This window comes from Hyla sarda, chromosome 4 (assembly GCF_029499605.1).
Source record: "Hyla sarda isolate aHylSar1 chromosome 4, aHylSar1.hap1, whole genome shotgun sequence".
Lineage (NCBI taxonomy): Eukaryota > Metazoa > Chordata > Amphibia > Anura > Hylidae > Hyla > Hyla sarda.
In genome coordinates, this window is record NC_079192.1 from 418,211,294 (window position 1) to 418,219,838 (window position 8,545).

Below are 8,545 nucleotides of genomic sequence, written 5' to 3' on the forward strand. Positions count from 1 at the left end.
TGACGTCCCCCCTTATACAGCTCATTCCTCTGTGGTATTGTTCTCTGGTATCAGTCATGACGTCCCCCCTTATACAGCTCATTCCTCTGTGTATTGTTCTCTGGTATCAGCCATGACGTCCCCCCTTATACAGCTCATTCCTCTGTGGTATTGTTCTCTGTTATCAGTCATGACGTCCCCCCTTATACAGCTCATTCCTCTGTGTATTGTTCTCTGGTATCAGTCATGACGTCCCCCCTTATACAGCTCATTCCTCTGTGTATTGTTCTCTGGTATCAGCCATGACGTCCCCCCTTATACAGCTCATTCCTCTGTGTATTGTTCTCTGGTATCAGCCGTGACGTCCCCCCTTATACAGCTCATTCCTCTGTGTATTGTTCTCTGGTATCAGCCATGACGTGGCAGTAGACTACAGTAGATTTTATGGGCGCTGTCCCTTTAAGGAGTAGATGCCGGTGCTTCCTGCCCTCGGGCCCCGGGGGTCACATTAAAGGGGTCAGCCGGGGATCGGGAATTCTTCTCTTTGCCTCTGGTTTCCAGGTATGGTCTGGATCCGGATGTGATGGTTACGTTTTCTGTCGCCGTTGCCATGGTTACCCCTGAAATGTGACATCTCTTCCCCTCGCCGTTGGCACGGACTGATGTCGTGTCCCGGTCCCTCCGCCATCTCATTCACATCCCGACGTGTTTCCAGTGTTACAATATATATCCATATCTGTGTTTATCAACCAGTGTGTCTCCAGCTGTTACAAAACTACAACTCCCAGCATGCCCGGACAGCCTCTGGCTGTCCGGGCATGCTGGGAGTAGTAGTTTTGCAACAGCTGGAGACACACTGGGAAACACTGCTTTAAAGGGGTACTCACCTGGAAAACTTTTTTTTTTTTAAATTAACTGGTGCCAGAAAGTTAAATAGATTTGTAAATTACTTCTATTAAAAATTCTTAATCCTTCCAGTACTTATCAGCTGCTGTATGCTCCACAGGAAGTTCATTTCTTTTTGAATTTATCTTCTGTCTGAGCACAGTGCTCTCTGCTGACACCTCTGTTCATTTTAGGAACTGTCCAGAGAAGGAGAGGTTTGCTATGAGGATTTGCTCCTGCTCTGGAGAGTTGCTAAAATGGACAGAGGTGTCAGCAGAGAGCACTGTGCTCAGACAGAAATTCAAAAAGAAAAGAACTTCCTGTAGAGCATACAACGGCTGATAACTATTGGAAGGATTAAGTTTTTTTTAATAGAAGTCATTTACAAATCTGTTTAACTTTCTGGCACCAGTTGATGTAAAAAATAAAAATAAAAAATTCCAGGGGAGTACCCCTTTAAGCCCATGGGGAGGGTAGTGCTTCACTGCTGGAGACTGAGCATGCTGGGAGTTGTAGTATTTTACATAGATGTGAGAGAGATACAGTCATGGCTGTAAATGTTGTCCCCCCTGGAATGTTTCTATATAATGAAGTATTTCTCACAGGAAAGGATTGCAGTAACACAGGTTTATTCCCTTTGTGTGTATATATAGATCTCCTCTCCTCTGTGTGTATATATATATATATATATATATATATAGATCTCCTCTCCTCTGTATGTATATATATATATATATATATATATATATATATATAGATCTCCTCTCCTCTGTATGTATATATATATAGATCTCTTCTCCTCTCCTCTGTATATATATATATATATATATAGATCTCCTCTCCTCTCCTCTGTATATATATATATATATATATAGATCTCTTCTCCTCTCCTCTGTATGTATATATATATATATATATATATATATATATATATATATATATATAGATCTCTTCTCCTCTCCTCTGTATATATATATATATATATATATATATATATATATATATAGATCTCCTCTCCTCTGTGTATATATATATATATAGATCTCCTCTCCTCTGTATATATATATATATATATATAGAAAGGAGAAGACTGTAGCACTCCAATAAGATGAAAAGTGAATGTGGCTTTATTCCAATTCAAACATCAAGGCAACGTTTCAGCTGCACGCAGGCAGCCTTTGTCAAGCGGCTTGACAAAGGCTGCCTGCGTGCAGCTGAAACGTTGCCTTGATGTTTGAATTGGAATAAAGCCACATTCACTTTTCATCTTATTGGAGTGCTACAGTCTTCTCCTTTCTACATTGTGAAGTGTCTCCCGTGACCTGGGATTCCGACCGTGTGCACCCATCCTCGACCTATAATCTACAGAGTGCTGCTCCTTATCCTTTGTTTTTTTATATATATATATATATATATATAGATCTCCTCTCCTCTGTATATATATATATATATATATATATATATCTCCTCTCCTCTGTGTATATATATATATATATATATATATATATATATAGATCTCCTCTCCTCTGTATATATATATATATATATATATATATATAGATCTCCTCTCCTCTGTATATATATATATATATATATATAGATCTCCTCTCCTCTGTATATATATATATAGAGATCTCCTCTCCTCTGTGTGTGTATATATATATATATATATATATATATATATATATATATATAGATCTCCTCTCCTCTGTGTATATATATATATAGATCTCCTCTCCTCTGTGTGTGTGTGTATATATATATATATATATATATATATATAGATCTCCTCTCATCTGTGTGTATATATATATATATATATGTAGATCTCCTCTCCTCTGTATATATATATATATATAGATCTCCTCTCCTCTGTATATATATATATATATATGTATATATAGATCTCCTCTCCTCTGTGTATATATATATATATATATATATATATAGATCTCCTCTCCTCTGTATATATATATAGATCTCCTCTCCTCTGTGTATATATATATAGATCTCCTCTCCTCTGTATATATATAGATCTCCTCTCCTCTGTGTATATATATATAGATCTCCTCTCCTCTGTGTATATATATATATATATAGATCTCCTCTCCTCTGTATATATATATATAGAGAGAGATCTCCTCTCCTCTGTATATATATATTGCAGTAACACAGGTTTTGCTATACACATGTTTATTCCCTTTGTGTGTATTGGAACTAAACCAAAAAAGGGAGAAAAAAAGCAAATTGGACCTAATGTCACCAAACTCCAAAAATGGTCTGGACAAAATTATTGGCCCCTTTCATAATTGTGGATAAATAAGATTGTTTCCAGCCTGTGATGTTCCTTTATACTCACCTGGGGCAAGTAACAGGTGTGGGCAATATAAAAATCACACCTGACAGCAGATAAAAAGGAGAGAAGTTCACTTAGTCTTTGCATTGTGTCTGTGTGTGTCACACTAAGCATGGACAACAGAAAGAGGAGAAGAGAACAGAAAGAGGAGAAGAGAACAGAAAGAGGAGAAGAGAACAGAAAGAGGAGAAGAGAACAGAAAGAGGAGAAGAGAACAGAAAGAGGAGAAGAGAACAGAAAGAGGAGAAGAGAGAACAGAAAGAGGAGAAGAGAGAACAGAAAGAGGAGAAGAGAGAACAGAAAGAGGAGAAGAGAGAACAGAAAGAGGAGAAGAGAGAACAGAAAGAGGAGAAGAGAGAACAGAAAGAGGAGAAGAGAACAGAAAGAGGAGAAGAGAACAGAAAGAGGAGAAGAGAACAGAAAGAGGAGAAGAGAGAACAGAAAGAGGAGAAGAGAGAACAGAAAGAGGAGAAGAGAGAACAGAAAGAGGAGAAGAGAGAACAGAAAGAGGAGAAGAGAGAACAGAAAGAGGAGAAGAGAGAACAGAAAGAGGAGAAGAGAGAACAGAAAGAGGAGAAGAGAGAACAGAAAGAGGAGAAGAGAGAACAGAAAGAGGAGAAGAGAGAACAGAAAGAGGAGAAGAGAGAACAGAAAGAGGAGAAGAGAGAACAGAAAGAGAAGAGAGAACAGAAAGAGAAGAGAGAACAGAAAGAGAAGAGAGAACAGAAAGAGGAGAAGAGAGAACAGAAAGAGGAGGAGAGAGAACAGAAAGAGGAGAAGAGAGAACAGAAAGAGGAGAAGAGAGAACAGAAAGAGGAGAAGAGAGAACAGAAAGAGGAGAGAACAGAAAGAGGAGAGAACAGAAAGAGGAGAGAACAGAAAGAGGAGAGAACAGAAAGAGGAGAGAACAGAAAGAGGAGAGAACAGAAAGAGGAGAAGAGAGAACAGAAAGAGGAGAAGAGAGAACAGAAAGAGGAGAAGAGAGAACAGAAAGAGGAGAAGAGAGAACAGAAAGAGGAGAAGAGAGAACAGAAAGAGGAGAAGAGAGAACAGAAAGAGAAGAGAGAACAGAAAGAGAAGAGAGAACAGAAAGAGGAGAAGAGAGAACAGAAAGAGGAGGAGAAGAGAACAGAAAGAGGAGGAGAAGAGAGAACAGAAAGAGGAGGAGAAGAGAGAACAGAAAGAGGAGGAGAAGAGAGAACAGAAAGAGGAGGAGAAGAGAACAGAAAGAGGAGGAGAAGAGAACAGAAAGAGAAGAGAGAACAGAAAGAGGAGAAGAGAACAGAAAGAGGAGAAGAGAACAGAAAGAGGAGAAGAGAACAGAAAGAGGAGAAGAGAACAGAAAGAGGAGAAGAGAACAGAAAGAGGAGAAGAGAACAGAAAGAGGAGAAGAGAACAGAAAGAGGAGAAGAGAACAGAAAGAGGAGAAGAGAACAGAAAGAGGAGAAGAGAACAGAAAGAGAAGAGAGAACAGAAAGAGGAGGAGAAGAGAACAGAAAGAGGAGGAGAAGAGAACAGAAAGAGGAGGAAGAGAGAACAGAAAGAGGAGAAGAGAGAACAGAAAGAGGAGAAGAGAGAACAGAAAGAGAAGAGAGAACAGAAAGAGGAGAAGAGAGAACAGAAAGAGGAGAAGAGAGAACAGAAAGAGGAGGAGAAGAGAGAACAGAAAGAGGAGGAGAAGAGAGAACAGAAAGAGGAGGAGAGAGAACAGAAAGAGGAGGAGAAGAGAGAACAGAAAGAGGAGGAGAAGAGAGAACAGAAAGAGGAGGAGAAGAGAGAACAGAAAGAGGAGGAGAAGAGAGAACATAAAGAGGAGGAGAAGAGAGAACAGAAAGAGGAGGAGAAGAGAGAACAGAAAGAGGAGGAGAAGAGAGAACAGAAAGAGGAGGAGAAGAGAGAACAGAAAGAGGAGGAGAAGAGAGAACAGAAAGAGGAGGAGAAGAGAGAACAGAAAGAGGAGGAGAAGAGAGAACAGAAAGAGGAGGAGAAGAGAGAACAGAAAGAGGAGGAGAAGAGAGAACAGAAAGAGGAGGAGAAGAGAGAACAGAAAGAGGAGGAGAAGAGAGAACAGAAAGAGGAGGAGAAGAGAGAACAGAAAGAGGAGGAGAAGAGAGAACAGAAAGAGGAGGAGAAGAGAGAACAGAAAGAGGAGGAGAAGAGAGAACAGAAAGAGGAGGAGAAGAGAGAACAGAAAGAGGAGGAGAAGAGAGAACAGAAAGAGGAGGAGAAGAGAGAACAGAAAGAGGAGGAGAAGAGAGAACAGAAAGAGGAGAGAACAGAAAGAGGAGAGAACAGAAAGAGGAGAAGAGAGAACAGAAAGAGGAGAAGAGAGAACAGATAGAGGAGAAGAGAGAACAGAAAGAGGAGAAGAGAGAACAGAAAGAGGAGAAGAGAGAACAGAAAGAGGAGAAGAGAGAACAGAAAGAGGAGAAGAGAGAACAGAAAGAGGAGAAGAGAGAACAGAAAGAGGAGAAGAGAGAACAGAAAGAGGAGAAGAGAGAACAGAAAGAGGAGAAGAGAGAACAGAAAGAGGAGAAGAGAGAACAGAAAGAGGAGAAGAGAGAACAGAAAGAGGAGAAGAGAGAACAGAAAGAGGAGAAGAGAGAACAGAAAGAGGAGAAGAGAGAACAGAAAGAGGAGGAGAGAGAACAGAAAGAGGAGAAGAGAGAACAGAAAGAGGAGAAGAGAACTGTCTGAGGACTTGGGAACCAAAATTGTGGAAAAATATCAACAATCTCCAGGTTACACGTCCATCTCCAGAGATCTAGATTTGTCTTTGTCCACAGTGCGCAACATTATCAAGAAGTTTACACCCCATGGAACTGTAGATAATCTCCCTGGACGTGGACGGAAGAGAAAAACTGATGAAAGGTGTCACCGCAGGATAGTCCGGATGGTGGATAAGCAGCCCCAAACAAGTTCCAAAGATAGTTCGCGCTGACACTGATGCTCCCTGAGCCTGCAGGACAGCTTGAATATCAGTCCACATATAAATTAAATGAAACGCTATGGTGGAGACCCAGGAGGACCCCACTGTGGAGGAGACCCAGGAGGACCCCACTGTGGAGGAGACCCAGGAGGACCCCACTGTGGAGGAGACCCAGGAGGACCCCACTGTGGAGGAGACCCAGGAGGACCCCACTGTGGAGGAGACCCAGGAGGACCCCACTGTGGAGGAGACCCAGGAGGACCCCACTGTGGAGGAGACCCAGGAGGACCCCACTGTGGAGGAGACCCAGGAGGACCCCACTGTGGAGGAGACCCAGGAGGACCCCACTGTGGAGGAGACCCAGGAGGACCCCACTGTGGAGGAGACCCAGGAGGACCCCACTGTGGAGGAGACCCAGGAGGACCCCACTGTGGAGGAGACCCAGGAGGACCCCACTGTGGAGGAGACCCAGGAGGACCCCACTGTGGAGGAGACCCAGGAGGACCCCACTGTGGAGGAGACCCAGGAGGACCCCACTGTGGAGGAGACCCAGGAGGACCCCACTGTGGAGGAGACCCAGGAGGACCCCACTGTGGAGGAGACCCAGGAGGACCCCACTGTGGGGGAGACCCAGGAGGACCCCACTGTGGGGGAGACCCAGGAGGACCCCACTGTGGGGGAGACCCAGGAGGACCCCACTGTGGGGGAGACCCAGGAGGACCCCACTGTGGGGGAGACCCAGGAGGACCCCACTGTGGGGGAGACCCAGGAGGACCCCACTGTGGGGGAGACCCAGGAGGACCCCACTGTGGGGGAGACCCAGGAGGACCCCACTGTGGGGGAGACCCAGGAGGACCCCACTGTGGGGGAGACCCAGGAGAACCCCACTGTGGGGGAGACCCAGGAGGACCCCACTGTGGGGGAGACCCAGGAGGACCCCACTGTGGGGGAGACCCAGGAGGACCCCACTGTGGGGGAGACCCAGGAGGACCCCACTGTGGGGGAGACCCAGGAGGACCCCACTGTGGGGGAGACCCAGGAGGACCCCACTGTGGGGGAGACCCAGGAGGACCCCACTGTGGGGGAGACCCAGGAGGACCCCACTGTGGGGGAGACCCAGGAGGACCCCACTGTGGGGGAGACCCAGGAGGACCCCACTGTGGGGGAGACCCAGGAGGACCCCACTGTGGAGGAGACCCAGGAGGACCCCACTGTGGAGGAGACCCAGGAGGACCCCACTATGGAGGAGACCCAGGAGGCTCATCATTCTACTGTTTACTGAAAACGTAATGAGGCCTACAAAGAAAAGAACACAGTACCTACAGTGACATATGGGGGAGGTCAGTGTTGTTTTGGGTTGTTTTGCTGCCTCTGGCACTGGGGGCCTTGAATGTGTACAAGACATCATGAAATCTGAGGATTACCAATGGATTTTGGGTCGCACTGTACAGCCCAGTGTCAGAAAGCTGGGTTTGTGTCCGAGATCTTGGGTCTTCCAGCAGGACAATGACCCCAAACATACGTCAAAAAGCCCCAGAAATGGATGACAACAAAGTGCTGGAGAGTTCTGAAGTGTCAGCAATGAGTCCAGATCTAAATCCCATTGATCACCTGTGGAGAGATCCTAAAATTACTGTTGGGAAAATGCGCCTTCCAATAAGAGACCTGGAGCAGTTTGTAAAGGAAGAGTGGTCCAACATTCCGGCTGAGAGGTGTAAGGAGCTTATTGATGCTTATAGGAAGAGTGGTCCAACATTCCCGCTGAGAGGTGTAAGAAGCTTATTGATGGTTATAGGAAGAGTGGCCCAACATTCTGGCTGAGAGGTGTAAGAAGCTTATTGATGCTTATAGGAAGAGTGGTCCAACATCCCGGCTGAGAGGTGTAAGAAGCTTATTGATGGTTATAGGAAGAGTGGTCCAACATTCCGGCTGAGAGGTGTAAGAAGCTTATTGATGCTTATAGGAAGAGTGGTCCAACATGCCGGCTGAGAGGTGTAAAGAAGCTTATTGATGGTTATAGGAAGATTGGTCCAACATTCCAGCTGAGAGGTGTAAGAAGCTTATTGATGCTTATAGGAAGAGTGGTCCAACATTCTGGCTGAGAGGTGTAAGAAGCTTATTGATGGTTATAGGAAGAGTGGTCCAACATTCCGGCTGAGAGGTGTAAGAAGCTTATTGATGCTTATAGGAAGAGTGGTCCAACATTCCGGCTGAGAGGTGTAAGAAGCTTATTGATGGTTATAGGAAGAGTGGTCCAACATTCCGGCTGAGAGGTGTAAGAAGCTTATTAATGGTTATAGGAAGAGTGGTCCAACATTCCGGCTGAGAGGTGTAAGAAGCTTATTGATGGTTATAGGAAGACACTGATTTCACTTATTATTTCCAAAGGGTGCAAC

The 8,545-nt window shown here is 44.6% G+C and overlaps 1 protein-coding gene across 4 annotated transcripts in view; it reads left to right on the plus strand.

The window, feature by feature from the left end:
• MICAL3 (microtubule associated monooxygenase, calponin and LIM domain containing 3) overlaps positions 1-8,545 on the plus strand; it is a 147,501-nt gene that overhangs the window by 54,658 nt on the left and 84,298 nt on the right. The window lies entirely within an intron of this gene.